This window comes from Zingiber officinale, chromosome 3B (genome assembly GCF_018446385.1).
Source record: "Zingiber officinale cultivar Zhangliang chromosome 3B, Zo_v1.1, whole genome shotgun sequence".
Classification (NCBI taxonomy): Eukaryota; Viridiplantae; Streptophyta; class Magnoliopsida; order Zingiberales; family Zingiberaceae; genus Zingiber; species Zingiber officinale.
In genome coordinates, this window is record NC_055991.1 from 46,344,892 (window position 1) to 46,362,792 (window position 17,901).

The window sequence follows — 17,901 nt, forward strand, 5'->3', positions numbered from 1 at the left end:
ATAGAAAGTTTCTATTCGGGTTGAGTCAAACAGTCAATTGAAACATAGTTAGTCAATTAGTTAGTCATCTATTCATTTTAAATTTGAATTATTATATCATTAAATAATATATTACATAAGAAGTCAATTGATGAGGATTAATCAATTGTTTGATAAAATAATTATTAGAAGATTTATTCACGAACATATTTAGATTTAGTTATTAATTGACGATATAAAACCAATTGAGATCTCGATGAATCAATCATTATTTAAAGGAAATGATCTCGAGTCAATAAACCATGTCGAAGGTTAACCGAAAGGAGTCAGTTGGAAGGCAATTGAGTCGATTGAAGATCAAACATTCCACTGCCAATAGGATTGAGTTGACTTGATGAAGTAACGGTCGAATAATAATTGTTACTGATAGTTGATGACAGAGATATGAGGATAGTTGATGATGACTGATTTCAGTTTATGATAGTAAAAAAGTAATTTCGTTTATTTCAGATGTCCTTTGTAATCCATCCCCAAATTATAAGATGAGAAGTAAATTTTGTGATCAATTTACGGTTGACTGTCAAATTAATTAGGGATAATTTTTTTTTATGAGAATATACGCTCACCAATTTCACTTTATAAATCTTAAGAAAATGTATTTCAAATTCACAACTATCGCAAGGTGTTTTAGCAAGTCTTTGCCTTTGGAATGATGACATCGCTAGGAGGAGCATCCCAGAGGAGTGTTCTTGCTTCAACTTTGACTTGCAAGAGAGAAAGGCCTAGGCAGGACCATAAATGAATCATTTATGTTTGATATTTAGTTTGATAAGTTTATTTTTTTTTCATTCAATATATATAAGGTTAATTTATAGATAAAATTTATGAATCATCCCAAGAATCATGGATATTAAAATAAATTTCTGATAATGCTGTTGATCCTTCTATCAATAATATTGATATTAGTGGACTCTTGACTACTTTTTATGATGATGTGGTGGATAAAAGTGTAGGGACATGTACTATGGAGGAAACGTCCTAAGAATCACCTCCTTTGATCATAGATACTATGGAATTTGTAAGAATGGAATTGGTTGATGATAAATGTGTAAGGACTTGTGCAATGAAAGCAAAGCCCCAAGAATCACTACTTTTAGAGGCACCACCACTCGAACCAGAGTTAAAACCACTACAAAATTCTGAAGATGTCACATCCACTTGTTTAGAACTTTCAGGTACTTCTCAACACTACAAGTTTAGTATTCTTAGTGATCTTTTAGGAAATTTTATGGAGGTACCTATGATTGATTTTGTTAGATGCGATTCCATTTCTTATAACTGCTTAACTAAACTTGATATGATTCTAGTTCTTACTTATTTAACATGTATGTGGGAGGTATGTTTTTCTTTTGGGTGTGTAGGTTTTCATGGGGTCGATAATTGGAAGCTCAATCTGAACCGTCTTCTACCGCCGAAAAGGACTTTTAAGGAGACGAAGATGAAGAGAGCGGTGATACACTACATTATTCTTATAATGACAACTCTTTTCATAATAAATTGGGCCATTGGAAGAAAAGTCCAAAAGTTTCTCACTCCGGCAAGATCGTTATTCCGATGAGCCTAATAAGGGGTTGAGCTAATGACCTTAAACAAAAGCTTCTTGGGAGGCAACCCAAGTTCAATCTTACTTTTATTTTAGTTTTAGTTTCTTTCTGGTTTCATTACTTCATTTATAATAACACTAGTCCCTTTACTTAATTTTTCTTGTCTATTTATTTTTGTAGAATTCAAAGTTGTGGAGAAATGTGAGCACTAGATAGAGGAGTATCTTCAAGTACCTGAATGTCAACCATTTGGAGCTCATCACTTGGTAACTTCTCTAACTTCAAATACCTCCTCCATATTTTATTTCTAGTTTTTATTAGGACAATGAAAAGTTTAAGTCTGGGGGGATGCATTAGATGCATTTGGTTTAGTTTAGTTTTTCTTATTTCTTTTTGCATAATAATTTTTTCTCAGTTGCATCACTCATCATGTCATTGTTGTTTGTTCCTTAATGCAAAATTCTAGCACATTTTATCTAGATATTTATGTTATGTGATTTGGTATGCTAGTATGTCTATTGATCTATGTTTTCCTATCCAAAGTAGCATGAAGTGAGCATTGTAATTACTAAAAGAATTTGAATGTTGGCCTAGTTTTATGATCTCTTCACATTATACTTGACTTTGATGGTAGATATTTTTGAAAATAGTCATTATTCATAGAACCGGACTAGTACTCTTGCTTCTATGGTGACCTCTCAACTACATTTTGGTTACTGGATAAACTCAGATCATGTAAACTCATTTGAAAAAAATCAATTCCCCCCCTAAAAAAAAATGAAGGTTTGTTCAAGTTTGATACTTTGCAAACATTCAAAGAAAGAAGAAAAAAATTAATAAGGGATAAAAAAATAGTTATCGTGAGTGGAAACTAGCAATTCACCCCTTTGAGACTGAGTTAGGTTACCGGGGAAATGAATGCTATGTTTCTCTTGATACTGAGTATTCCTTTGAGACCTTGTGTAGATGATACATAGCATTTTTTGTGGGGGATGAACCTTACGTGTAGCAGGTGAGTACCTATCGCCAGAAGTATGAGGAACACGGTTAAATGAAAAATTGACTAGGCTTAGAGATTGACACTTGAGAAAGTTAAGCCACTTTTACACAGAGCACGAAGAACTTCTACTTAGGCCACACTTAAATAATTTTTGTATCATGCTCATCAATGATGATTGATTAGGGATTATTACATGTCATCTACGCACATAAATCTAGATTGCAGGTTTTGCTTGAGGATAAACAAAGATTTAAGTCTGGGGGTGTGATATATAGATTATATATACTTTTATGCATACTTTGACGCACATCTACTTGTACTTCATGCATATAATATATGCTTATTGCACCCTATTTCATTATAATGTCATACTTCCATTACATTTTATTCGGAGATATACTCTTTGCATATTTTGATTGATAAGACGTGATTTGGAGCAAAAACGGAGCTTAAATGGAGTCTAGAGCTTCCAAAATACTTGGGCCATGCTTATGAGGCATGGATGTGTGAAAATATGGCACAAAAGAAGGTCCACATGGCCTAGCCGTGTCAATTCCACACGACCTGTCATTTTCAGCACTGTAGATCAAAAGTAAAATGACCATAACTTTCTATTTGGTTGGAGTTATGAGCCATTCCAGATATCAAAATGTAGATAACTTCAAGATATACAACGCTTATGAAGACTTAAACCAGAGAAAACCACGTCATGAAGGTCTAAAATACATTTCTATGAGACACGGCCTTATCACACGGTCGTGTCAAATCCTGCACTGCACACCAAGAGTAAAATGGGCATAACTTTGTGCTCGGTTAAAGTTTCGGGCTGTTCTTTATACTGAATTGTAACTAATTTCAAGATCTACAACTTTACTAGATCAAAACTCAAGAATACCAAGATAAGAGGTGCTAAAATGGCCTACAAGTGTACACATCCGTGACACACAGCCAAAAATAGCTAGGCCGTGTGAGTCACACGGTCGTGTCACTCCACCAGCACAACCAGAGCATTGTTGTGTGAGCCACATCCGCGCAATATTTTCAGAGAGTAAGTAGTGGTGGGCCATGTGAGCCACATGACCGTGCAGCATTTCCAGAGGTAAAAAAGAGCTAGGTCGTGTGAGCCGCATGGCCGTGTGAGCCGCATTGCCATGTGAGCCACATGGTCGTGTAGCCTATCCAGAACTAAAGCAGAACATGGCCGTGTGAGCCACACGACTGTGTCACCTTGGCCGAAAGTAAGATGTATGAGGTAGTATGGATCCACACAGTCGTGTCACGGGCCGTGTGGTGCTCATGCCCTGCTCTATAAAAGAGGTTTTTCTCTCCTTTTCACTAATCTTTGGCTTAGGGCTCATCCTCATTCCTTGGGGAAGGGTTCTCCCCTTTGGGGATGCCCTAGATCTCCTTCATCTTTGTTGATCCGTCCTCATTCAGAGCAAGGGAGCACTTCCAAAGACGCTACGCTTCAAAGATAAGCATTCTCTTTTCTCTATCTCCATGTATTGAGTCGTGGTTTGCTTTACTTATTGTCTTTGGTTGTAATTCCCTAGTAATGGAGTATATCTCTAGATATAGGATGTAGGAAGTAGTTGTGATGTGTGAACTATGTATTTGGATATTTTTCTATGCAATGAAGTGTTTACATTATCATCTATGTGTGTTGTGCCTTGTATGCATTTGACGAAATGTGTGTGAGGTAAATCTATGTAGATGTAGGGTTAGATCACCATGTAGAGGAAGGGCTTTGGAATGTAAGATCATGGGACCTTGTAACAGAAGGTATCCCTTACTTTCTATGATAATTCCTTGAAACGGGGATCGACTGTCTACTAGGAAAACTAATTAGAGGTTAAAGGGTTCTCCCAAATTAATGTTAGGAAGTGACTTGTGTAATCTAGGAACGTGGACCATGGGCCCTTGTGTGAGAAGGATGTGTTGGTGCAATCAACCTAGGTTTTGATGTGTATGTCAAAGGGTTTAAGTTAGGCTTTCATATGTATTTGATATGTGTTTGAGTCTTGCAGGACTTGGTGAAACACATGAGAACTTGGTGCGGCCAAGTGTGGGAAACTCATCCAAGGGCTCGGATCCTTGAGTTGGTGAGGGATGGTGTGGAAGACATCCGAGGGACCGCCGGACGAGAAGCAATGGAGTGGAGCCGAGGGAAGTGGACTTCAAGGCAACGTGAAGGATGACACGGAGAGGAGCCGCGGGCTCGAGTGCATCTGAGGGATGAAGACCGAGGAAGAGGACTTCAAAGACGACTCCGAGGATGAGTGTGTGAGAATGTACTAGGACCAGTCGACTGATCCTATTTCACAGAATGCACAGAATGATTCTGTGCGTGTCGACTACAAGGGACCAGTCAACTGGTCATGGGACCAGTCGACTGGTACATAGCCGTTGGCAGAAATTGGCTTTCTGCAAAGAGTCGTTGGCTGAGTCCAACTACACACCAGTCGACTAGTGCTTGGACCAGTCGACTGATGTTGGGGTTTGAGTTAATATCTTGATCAACTCTCTCCTATTATTTATAGGAAGCTTGGAGCATTAGAGAAGGTTACTAGTGCTGATTGTAAACTCTCTTAGTCTTGCCCAAAAGCTTCCAAATCTTCTCTTCCTCCAATCTTAAGTTTCATCTTGTAAAGAGGAAGAGATTCTTGTGAGAGGTTTGCTCCACCGAGAAGAAGACGCTCTAGCCGGAGATTGTCGGGGACTGATCCACCGAAGGATCAAGGGCTCGTCCACCTTAAGGACACGTCGTGGAGTAGGAGGAAGCAATATCTGAACCACGTTACATCGAGCGTGTTAGCGTTTGTATTCTTGTTTGATTTTTCATTGTCTTAGTTTTTGTATTTCCGCTACGCATTAACCTTTTGTAGAGAAGAAATCAATTTGGGGGTGACCTAGCTATCCAAACCCCCTTAAAGCCGGCCACCGATCCTCCTACAATTGGTATTAGAGTGAGGATGCCCTTCAACGGACTAATCGCCAAGAAGAGCACTTCATCAAAATGGCCGGCTCAAACATTCATCCACCCAAATTCGAAGGGGACTTCTCTTGGTGGAAGAAGAGGATGGAGGTATTTTTTGAAACCGATTTTGACATAATGCTAATTATGAAAAATGGTTTTGAAGTGCCTAGGGATCAAGACAATAAGATACTTGAGAAAACAAGGCGGAGCAAGAAGCAAAGGGAAGAACAATTAGCGAATTCTAAAGCCATACATCATCTACTAAATGTCCTTCCCCAATAAGAAGTAACAAGGGTTGGAACCTACTCAAGCGCCAAGGAGTTATGGGAAAAGCAAGTGGAGCTTCATGAAGTCACATCGGAGACTAAATTGACAAGAAGAGACCTCCTCCGAACTCAACTCAACGATGTAAAGCTTGACAAGGGAGATAAGGTATCTACACTTCATGCTAAAATTAAAGAAATTTTAAATGGACTAACAAGTGTAGGTGAGAAACTCTCCAATCGGGACATTATAATGAAAGCTATCAATGCTTTTCCAAGAACCTCGACATGGAGCTCCATTGTAGATTCATTCTACATTTCAAAGGATCTAGAGAAGAGCTCTCTAGATGAATTCTTCTCAATAATGGAGCTTCACGAAACAAGAGTTGAAGGATTAGAAGAAGAAGCAAATAGATAAAGAGGAGTAGCCCTTGTGGCAAACAAGGGAAAGGAGAAGAAGAAGAAATCTCCATCTCCATCATCTTCCGATTCCGAGGAGTCAAGTGCCTCAATGGATAGCGATCAGGAGGCATATATGGTAAGAAAAATGAGAAGAGCATTTAAAAATTTTCCATCTAACAAATCTCGTGCTAGGAAAAGTTCAAGAAGCAAAAGTAGGACAAGGAAGGTCATTTGCTACAATTATCAAGGAGAAGGACACATAAGAGATAATTGTCCTCTCTTGAAGAAGAAAGAAGGAAAGAAGAAGGAAGAGAAGAAGACAAAAGAAAAGGGGAAGAAGGTAAAAAATCTAAAGGCGACATGGGATGATCCATCTTCATCGGAGGAAGAAGAGCACCATGTAGTCAATTTTGCTTTAATGGGAATTGATGATGTAGCCTCCACCTCATCCGAAAATGAAGAGGGAAAGAGCTCAAGTGAAGATAAAGAAGGGAGCTCAAGTGAAGGGGGAGGTCAAACATCATATTCGGACGTCTCGGTAAGTGAGGTATACAATCTTCCTCCTCATGTTTTAATTAAAATTATTCAAAGTACAAATGATGATTTGTTTAAGGTCAAACGGGAAAAAAAATCTTTGAAAAGTGATATTTGCATGCTTAAGAAGAAATTAGAATCCATGTCTATTAAGGAAAATGATTTGCATGCTTCTTCCTCTTTTAGTTCAAATGATTCATGTTTAGAAGAGGAAAATAGGAAATTAAGGGAAAAGGTAGAGTATCTTACCAATGCCCTTAGGAAATTTGAAATTGGCTCTAAAACCCTAAACATGATTATTGGGAGCCAAAGGGAAAGTTTTAGGAAAAATGGGTTAGGATACAATGAACCCAACAATGAAAAGACCTATCATTGTCTACTTGCTAGGGGACAATCAAAGACCAAGACCATAGATAGAAAATGGATCCCCAAGAAATATTTGGTTAACCCAATTAGAAAGAATTTCTATTGGGTACCAAAGTCAATCCTCAAGGGTTAGGGGATTTTGGGTCAAGTCAATCATGAAAATCATAATTCAAATCTTTGAAAAATGGTTGACTTGAAACCTTAAGGGGGAGCACTTAGCCTTGAAAGAGATTCATGATCAAGAGGGCTAAGTAGAGGCTACCTTTATCTCACAATGATTTGCATTATTTTCTAACCATAAATATGAGATATTAGGATGATACAAATAATTCACTTATGCTTATGACATTTTGATGAGTTATGATATGTATCAAATTGTTAGTGATCATAGGCCAACTATGGGGAAAGCAAATGTTTAATTAATGGACATCTTGGCAATAGATCACAATTGGACATTTTAAATGTTTTGAAAACATTTCTATGTTTTATTTACTATGGTATAGCTATATTGAAATATAAGATTGCAAAGCTTGGTGTTAATTTGATACAAAACTTGCATATTTTTTATACTTTTGAGATTTGGTCAAAATTTTAAAAATACTTTGACTTTTCATGAAAATATATTTTTCCTAGTTAAAGGACATTTCAAGAAATATGTTGTCCAAATTTCATGATTTTTTGAATTTTCTGGATTTTTCTATGAATTTCTGAATGTGGTTTCAGAAAGCTGAAAATTGATTTCAGAATGTACCAGTCGACTGTGACAGGTACCAGTCGACTGTGACAGGTACCAGTCGACTGGTACCAACTTTTCAGCATTCTGATGGTTTTTAAAATTAATTTTGTGGTCCAAATTTTGTTAGGTTTGATACCATAGAATGTGTATGTGTTTGGTACAATATTTTGATAGTGTCAAAAGGGGAGAAATGAGTAGGTTTAAGTTAGAAACCTTTATTCCCATACTTGTGTATAAAATTTTGAAAATTAAGGATTGAGAGCATATGTTAAGGGGGAGTTTGGTTTTATGCTTCATGTTTACATATTGCTTCTAATTTTCAAAGTTGTTATTTATGCCTAACTTAAACATATTGTCACACATCAAAAAAGGGGATATTGTTGGTGCAATCGACCTAGGTTTTGATGTGTGTGTCAAAGGGTTTAAGTTAGACTTTCATATGTATTTGATATGTGTTTGAGTCTTGCAGGACTTGGTGAAACACATGAGAACTTGGTGTGGCCAAGTGTGGGAAACTCATTCAAGGGCTCGGATCCTTGAATCGGTGAGGGATGGTGTGGAAGACATCCGAGGGACCGCCGGACGAGAAGCACTGGAGTGGAGCCGAGGGAAGTGGACTTTAAGACAACGTGAAGGATGGCACGGAGAGGAGTCGCGGGCTTGGGTGCATCTGAGGGACGAGGCCTGAGGAAGAGGACTTCAAAGGCGACTCCGAGGATGAGTGTGTGAGAATGTACTGGGACCAGTCGACTGATCCTATTTCACAGAATGCACAGAATGATTCTGTGCGTGTCGACTATGGGGACTAGTCGACTGGTCATGGGACCAGTCGACTGGTACATAGTCGTTGGTAGAAATTGGCTTTCTGTAAAGAGTCGTTGGCTGGGTCTAATGGCACACCAATCAACTGGTGCTTGGACCAGTCGATTGGTGTCGGGGTTTGAGTTGATATCTTGATCAATTCTCTCCTCTTATTTATAGGAAGCTTGGGGCATTAGAGAAGGTTACTGGTGCTTATTGTAAAAACTCTTAGTCTTGCCCAAAAGCTTCCAAATCTTCTCTTCCTCCAATCTTAAGTTTCATCTTGTAAAGAGGAAGAGATTCTTGTGAGAGGTTTGCTCCACCGAGAAGGAGACGCTCTAGCCGGAGATTGTCGGGGACTGATCCACCGAAGGATCAAGGGCTCGTCCACCTTAAGGACACGTCGTGGAGTAGGAGCAAGCAATTTCCGAACCACGTTGCATCGAGCGTGTTAGCATTTGTATTCTTGTTTGATTTTTCATTGTCTTAGTTTTTGTATTTTCGCTACGCATTAACCTTTTATAGAGAAGAAATCAATTTAGGGGTGGCCTAGCTATCCAACCCCCCTTCAAGCCGGCCACCGATCCTCCTACAGGATGTTCCCTATAATCGGACTTCCTAAATTTCCTCTTCTACTTAATTGCATTAATCTACCGTTAGGAAGTGATCTGCGTAATCTAGGAACATGGACCGTGGGTTCTGGTGACAGAAGGATGTTCCCTATAATCGAATTTCCTAAATTATCTCTTCTACTTAATAGCGGTAGAACTTGGGTAAACTCTTTGATGCGATCTTCGCGGGATAGTACCAGACTTTAGTTAGAAGTCCTACATGAGTGTAAGCATGGAGTTAGGTAGATGAACAATGCATAGAGACATTAACTAGCATCGCAACGAAACCCAAATCCAAGCATCTATCATTCATCCTCTTACCCTTCTCTCACTCCTTTCCCTTATTCTCTCTCTTCTCTTTTCTCTTTCTCTTACTCTCTTTTCCAACCAATCTTACGTTTGCCTAGATAATTCACCGTGCAAAGTTAACTAGTGCTTAATCAACAGTCCCTGTGGGTTCGATATCTTTTGTATTACTGACGACGTAATCGTGCACTTGCGGTGACGTAATAGACCTCCCGGCCGAACATAATTTCTCTTCCTAGCTCGCTTCCTCAAGATGTCGCTGGGCATTACGGAGGAGCAAAGGGCAAAAGCTTAGAACATTATGACTTTTGCAAGTAAAGGAAAATACCTCAATTAGTGAAGACATGAAAGGGGAGTCATTTAATCTTACCAAAAGGTGCAGTCAGAGGTGTCTGGATGGGGTTCAGCCCGAAGGTGTATAACACACTTTCCTATAGTAAGAATGAGAGTCGAAGTTGCACCCCATCCAATTTTCCAGAAGCAGTGAAACAATTTGGCTGGTGCTGATGGTCACTTAACTCAAAAGGAGAGGGAAGATTAGGACGCAATTCAACAAGCCAAGTCACAGACTCAGGCAACTGTACATAGAAGAAACGGGACTTTCAGCCTTTATTAGAAGAAGACATCCCTTCGAAGAACTTATACCTAGTCCTAGATTGCACCATAAAAATACTCAGCTCTGATTGTTTGAGAGAATAGAAATGATAAAAGAGTTGAGGAGTTAAGGGAATCTTGTACAGACAACACAGAATTACCATTTCGCACATGGAACGAAATGCATTGGGGGTGAATTGAGATAAAGGGATACCAAAATACTGACTCAACGATGAAAAGAATGAAGGGATAGGAAAGCACAGACCGCCAAGAAAATGGTCCTTAAAGAAAGTCACAAAGCTAGGGGAGAGGACAAGGATGGTCATCAGGCTCAGGAAGGCAAAGCTTGTATTCTTCCGAAAGCTGTAAGCTAGAGTGTGCCGACTTAAGGTCACTTGTATCAAAATCAGAACGAAAGTACACATACCAGGGGACTACCATTTCTCAAGCCATTACCAAATTGAAAAACACAGGAGTAGAAGATGAGGGAGAAGAAACACTTACAAAGGAGATGCACAAAGGACAAGTAGAGAAAGAAAGGTCGAAGGAAGATGAAGCATTGATGAACATCCGCTTGAGGCCTTTAGGGTTTTCAAATTAAAACCCTTAATAGACATAGGGATTCGAGCCTGGCAATCAAAATAGCGTGACACATGGTAGTCGTCAGATCAAGGGAAGAGAAGCGCCATCGGGTCACGTGAAGAAAACGTGCATCAGATGTTGTATTGAAAGGAATAAGTGGGACACGTGGTGATTTTCTATGAAACGACATTTATGATGGAAATGATAGGCAAATCATAGTGCTGATATGAGAGCATTAACACCATGTCTCGGGGAAACCATGTCTCGAGGACCGAAAATTCCATGCACGAGAAAAGGAATAGAAGGTGGCGGGAGTCATTGATCAAAATTTGGCGCGTCACCCCAACCTCGAAATCAAAGGAAGATTCAAATTTGGTCAAAGCTTAATTGCGAGGGAGTGAGGTAGAAGTCATGATTGCATATTGCTTCAAGGGTCGCGGAGGCTAGGTCCATGGGCTCATTTCCCTTGATCATCCATGACCTCTCGGTCGGTGTTCTAGACTCTAACCTAGCGCGAGTTATAAGTGAGCATGCTCTCACGACCAATGACCTCTCGGTCGGCATTCTAGACTCTTGTCCCAGCACGAGTTATATGTGAGCAAGCTCTCACGAAAAATGACCTCTCGGTCGACTTTGTAGACTCTCGCTCCAACGCGAGTTATAAGTGAGCATGCTCTCATAACCAACGACCTCTGGGTCGGCGTTCCAGACTCTCGCTCCAGCATGAGTTATAAGTGAGCATGCTCTCACGACCAATAACCTCTTGGTCAGCATTCCAGACTCTCACCCTAACTCGAGTTATAAGTGAGCATGATCTCACAACCAACGACCTCTCGATCAGCGTTCCAAACTCTCACCCCAGCGCGAGTTATAAGTGATCATGCTCTCACAACCAACGACCTCTCGATCAGTGTTCCAGACTCTCGCACCAGGGCGAGTTACAAGTTATAAGTGAGCATGCTCTCACGACCAATGATCTCTCGGTCGGTGTTCCAGACTCTCGCCCTAGCGCGAGTTATAAGTGAGCATGCTCTCACGACCAACGACCTCTCGGTCGGCATTCCAGACTCTCGTCCCAGCGCGAGTTATAAGTGAGCATTCTCTCATGACCAACGACCTCTCTGTCGATATTCCAGACTCTCGCCCTAGCACGAGTTATAATGAGCATGCTCTCACGACCAACGACCACTCGGTCGGCATTCCAGAATCTCGCCTCAGCGCGAGTTATAAATGAGCATGCTCTCACGACAAATGACCTCTCGATCGGCATTCCAGACTCTTGCTCCAGCGCGAGTTATAAGTGAGCATGCTCTCACGACCAATGACATCTCGGTTGGTATTCCAGACTCTAGCCCTAGTGCGAGTTATAAGTGAGCATGCTCTCACGACCAACGACCTCTCGGTCGGTATTCCAGACTATTTCCCTAGAGCGAGATATAAGTGAGCATGCTCTCACGACCAATGACCTCTCGGTCGATGTTTCAGACTCTCGCCCCAGCACGAGTTATAAGTGAGCATGCTCTCACGACCAACGACCTCTCGGTAGACATTCTAGACTTTCGCCCGAGCGCGAGTTACAAGTGGGCCTGCTCTCACTACCAACGACCTCTCGGTCGGTGCTCCAGGCTCTCGCCCCAGCGCGAGTTATAAGTGGACATGCTCTCACGACCAACGACCTCTCGGTCGGCATTCTAGACTCTTGCCCGAGCGCAAGTTATAAGTGAGCATGCTCTCACGACCAAGGACCTCTCGGTCGGTGTTCCAGACTCTCACCCCAACGTGAGTTATAAGTGAGCATGCTCTCACGACCAACGACCTCTCGGTCGGCATTCCAGACTCTCGCCCCAGCGCGAGTTATAAGTGAGCATTCTCACATAGCCAACGACCTCTCGGTCGACGTTCCAGACTCTCGCCCTAGCACGAATTATAATGAGCATGCTCTCATGACCAACAACCTCTCTGTCTATTAGAATGTATACTAAAAGCCTAGTTTTTTGTATAAATATTTATTTTGAAATAAGAATCACGTTGGTCAAATATCTTCATTTATGTTAAATGTAGTTGTTCATTTAATTTATATTGTAGATAACATGGTGTGTGGTGTCACACAGAAGATCATGTTATCAGTTCCTTATAAATTATAAATAGTAGCTCACGACCAAAATGGATAGGGACAAACCATTGGAACGGTCGTAGTGTGATTTAGTATTAGTTTATCTTGACTATAAAATTATACTAGTATGCTCTGAGTGTATTAAGCAGGACCATTTAAGGTTGTTCTTTTTATATTAATTGCATAAAAGAACAGAAACTCTGTTATTATGGAAGTGCGTACTCTTAATCCCGATATAATGACAAACACATATATTTAGTATTTATTTCTTTAATTTATCAATGGGTGAGATTTAGTTCATTAAATCAATAGGTCCGATAAGTTGGGAAATAATATTATTTATATGATGTGATGTTGATTATAGAAGGAAACTGTGTCCTAGTTATCTAGGTTGATGATGTTCCCTTGAGTAGCTCATAAGGATTGTCATGTAAACCCTGCAAGTGGACTTAGTCCCACATGACAATAAAGTTGAGTGGTACTACTCTTGGAGCTAGATGTTAATTAAGTGAGAGTCAGTAACTCGGTTAATTAATGGACATTCGATATCTTAAATATAGGGAGATTAATGCATTCATGATAAGAAGGAGTCATAATATAATTTGGGATTGGTGCGGTAGTTCAATAATATCTCTTTAGTGGTATGAGTTATTATTGATGAATTTGAGTTGGGTGTTCGGGGCGAACACAGGAAGCTCAAGCTCATTGAGAGACCAAAGTCAATTCCTCCTCTAGGTCCCTATTGTAGCCTCTTATATAAAGCCTTATATCCACCTAAAGCCCAGCTTCTTAGCCTAAGCTAGGGCCGACCAAGCCTTGCTTGGTGTCCAAGCAAGGGGCCGGCCAAGCCAAACTTGGAGCCCAAGCTAGGGTCGGCCAAGCCTTGCTTGGTGCCCAAGCAAGGGGCCGGCCACACATAAATTAGAAAAGGAAGTTTTATTTTTTGTTAAATCTTTTCTTTATAGAGATCCATAAAAAAGGATTTAAAAGAATGATTTTAATTATAAAACTTTCTTTTTTTAGATCAGTCACAAAAGGAAATAAAAGGAGTTTTTATCTTGTTAAAATCTTTCCTTTTATAGAGATCCATAAAATGGATTTAAAAGAGAGATTTTATTTATTGAAATCTTTCATTTTATAGTAATCCACAAAAGGATTTAAAAGAGATATTTTAATTTTATAAAATATTCCTTTTATAGCTATCCACAAAAGGGATTTTAAAAGAGATATTTTAATTTTTGTTTAAAATATTTCCTTGTTTGATGAAAAGGGTGTGGCCGGCCATGATAGAGGATTAAAAGAAAGTTTTAATTTTGTTTTAAAACTTTCTTTTTTTGCATTCATCAAGGATTATAAAAGAAGAGGAGGTGGTGCCTTGTGGTTTAACACATCTTCTATTTCCTCTTCCTTTGCTTAGTGGTCGGCCCTTCATCTTCTTCTTTTCTTCTTCTTCTTTGTGGCTGGCGGCATCAAGCTTGGAGTTCCATTGGTGGCCGGATACTTGGAGGTTTTAACGCCCCGCTCCTTCCTGCTCAAGCTGACGGGGGTTACTTATCTTTTTCTTCTTATCTTATCTTACTTACTTGCTTGTTAATAATCTTTTCTACTTAAAACAGCGGAATTCTTGTTTATAGTATATTTTTTTTCTTTTTAAAACTTTTCTTTTACTTTTCAAATCATCATCACTAACTACCTATCATATAAAGTCACATAGCATGCTTAACATAAATTTAAGCCATAATACTAATAAGCATGATGAAATGTCATGGAGTCATGAAATAACGACATAAGCATAATTCTTATTAAATAAAAGCAGGTCTTTCTCTTTTAGCCGAGCCACTACTACACACGTCCTTCTTGCCCCTCCTGCTGTTCCCTTAGTACATCCATTCCTTGCCTTTATCTGTGGTACAAGGAAAGTAAGTTATGAGCACACAAGGCTCAGTAAGATCCTTCCTACTCACAAAAACCGTAAAGCATAGCATATTCATAAGGCATACAACATAAAGACAACTCATCATATCATGTATAGAAGCATTATATCGTAACATAATCGTAAGGTATCATGACATATCATGACAAAATCATAAAGTGCATTCTAGCATAACATAACATAATCATAAGTATCATGACATATCATGACATAATCATAAAGTGCATCCTAGCATAACATAACATAATCATAAGTATCATGACATATCATGGCATAATCATAAAGTGTATCCTAGCATAACATAACATAATCATAAGTATCATGGCATATCATGGCATAATCATAAAGTGCGTCCTGGCATATCATAACATAGTCATAAGTATCATGCGAGATGACTTTCAAAAACATGTATCATGAAAAATATATGCAACATGTCTTTTGAAAACTTATTACATACATACTTAAACATAATCTCAACATGATTAGGGCCTCGGCTTGTACCATATACATAAATGTGCGCGTCCTATGTAGGTCCAAGGTAGCAAGTCTTGAACCCTACAAGGCATACATACTAGGCCCGTTTCTTAGTCCATCGACCTAGGGGCACTTAGGAGCCCATCCCTGACGAAGCCCATTTCTTAGTCCATCGACCCCGGGGCGTTTATGGAGCCCACCCTTGGTACAAGCCATATAAAGTAAAGTAGCATGTCATACATATCATGGTTCTTATTATTACATGCATATCATATTTCTTAATGTATCATATCATACAAAATTTGGGCACACAACTCATCATAATAGCATGCATAATTTGGGCACACAGCACATCATAAATACATGCATAGTTTGGGCACACAACTCCTCATAATAGCATGCATAATTTGGGCACACAGCACATCATAAGGGTTATCAACATGCATAGATCATAAGCATACATAATTAAACATAGAAGCATAGCAAGCTCTTATCATATCATGAAACATTGCATGTGAGACACATGGGAATCATATTTAGGTCTCTAACCCTAATATCATATAGTGGTCGAAACATATGGTTGTGACTTAGGTTAAAAATCAACATACAAGCATGTGAACCCTAAACCAATATCATATCATGTATCACAAGGAACATCATGAGCATTGTTTAGTTTAGGTTCTAGGTTTCCTAAGCTTAGAAATCTTGTCATGGCCGAATCTTATCAAGCATTACATTGGGTTAAAAGCAACATACAAGCATGTGAACCCTAAACCAATTTCATATTATATATCATGAGGAACATCATAAGCATGTTTAGTTTAGGTTCTAGGTTTCCTAAGCTTATAAACTTGTCATGGCCGAATACCATCAAGCATCACATTTGGTTAAAAATCAACATACAAGCATATGAACCCTAACCCAATATCATATCATATATCATAAGGAACCTCATAAGCATGTTTAGTTTAGGTTCTAGGTTTCCTAAGCTTATAAACCTACCATGGCCGAAACTTGTTAATCATGGGACTAGGTTTCATGTGGCATAAAAGCATGAAAAAACCCTAAACCAATTTCATATTATTTATTACAAGGAACATCATAAGCATAGTTAGGTTGGGTTCTTCGTTTCCTAGGCCTTTAAACTAGTTGTGGCCGAAAGTTCATAAAGCATGAAAAGTTCTAATCAACCCTACAAGCATGAGCATGTCATGTTAACTTCATATTTTGTCTTAAGGAACATCATGGCATGCTTAGTTTAGGTTTAAAGTTCTTCTAGACCCTAAAACCTACCATGGCCGAATATTCATAAGCATGGAATAAAATTCTAATCAACATACAAGCATGAGCATATCATGTTAACTACATATCTTGTCTTAAGGAACATCATGACATGCTTAGTTTAGGTTTAAAGTTCTTCTAGACCCTAAAACCTACCATGGCCGAATATTCATGAGCATGGAATAAAATTCAAATCAACATACAAGCATGAGCATATTATGTTAACTCCTTATCTTATCTTAGGTAAAAATCATGGAATGCTTGGATTAGGTTTAACAATTTCCTAGGCCCCTAATCCCATCATGACCGAATGCTTATGAGCATGGAATGAAGTTCAACCCAACATATAAACATGAGCATATCATATCAACTTCATAACGTATCTTAAGAAAGATCATGGCATGCTTGGTTTGAGTCTTAACTTACCTATTTCCTTTATTCATGCTTGGCCGAGAGTCTAGGGACATGACTCTAAGTTCTAACCAAACATTCTAGCATATGAACATTAGATAAATCCTCTACCATAAGATACATGTTACAAGAAACATATTGAGCATGTCAAATTTGTGTCTTTACATTTCCTAGGTCCTTCTTGTCTTGGACGAAAATTCCATGAAGGTATCCTAGGTTTTTAGGCAACCAAATCTCATAGAAAATACACAATCTATTGTACCACAGGTGAGGGAAACTTACATCCTTTCGCTTGTGGTTTTTCTTAAGGAAAAAGGTACCCTAGGTGCAAAGGAAGGAGAGAGCTTCTTCTTCTCGCACTTCCTTTTTGTTCCTCTTGCTTGGAAGGGGTAGATCTTGAAGGCTTCTTCTTGTAAGTTAGTTTTATTGGAGAGGAACCTTAGCTTAGCTTTTGGAATTAGGAGAGGGAGGGCTCTTGGTTTCGGTGGAGAATGAAGAAGGAGAAGGAAGGAGGAAGAAGAAGAATTTAATCCCTTGTTTTTCTTCTCCCAATCCTATTTATTCCTATGTAAATTAAGCATGTCTTCATTCATTCCCTCAACTCCTCTTATCCTCATTCCTTTAATCCCACGAAAATAGAGAGAGGGAGGGAAGTAGGCAATTTATCTTTTGCTTGCTTCTTCTCTTAACCAAGAGGAAGAGAAGGTAAGCAACTTGGTTTTCTCTTGCTCTTTTACTTAACCATCTTCTCTCCTGTAACTACCATTTCCATTCTCTTTTATTCACTTATCATTCATTACTCTAGTGGTTCCATCCATTAATTTAACTCTATTACTTGTGGGAGGTTCAAGGTTCAATCCTTGACCTCACCTCTTCTTATTCTATTTTTTGTTTCTATTTTCCTTCTATTTTATTTTTTTTATTTTTTTATTTT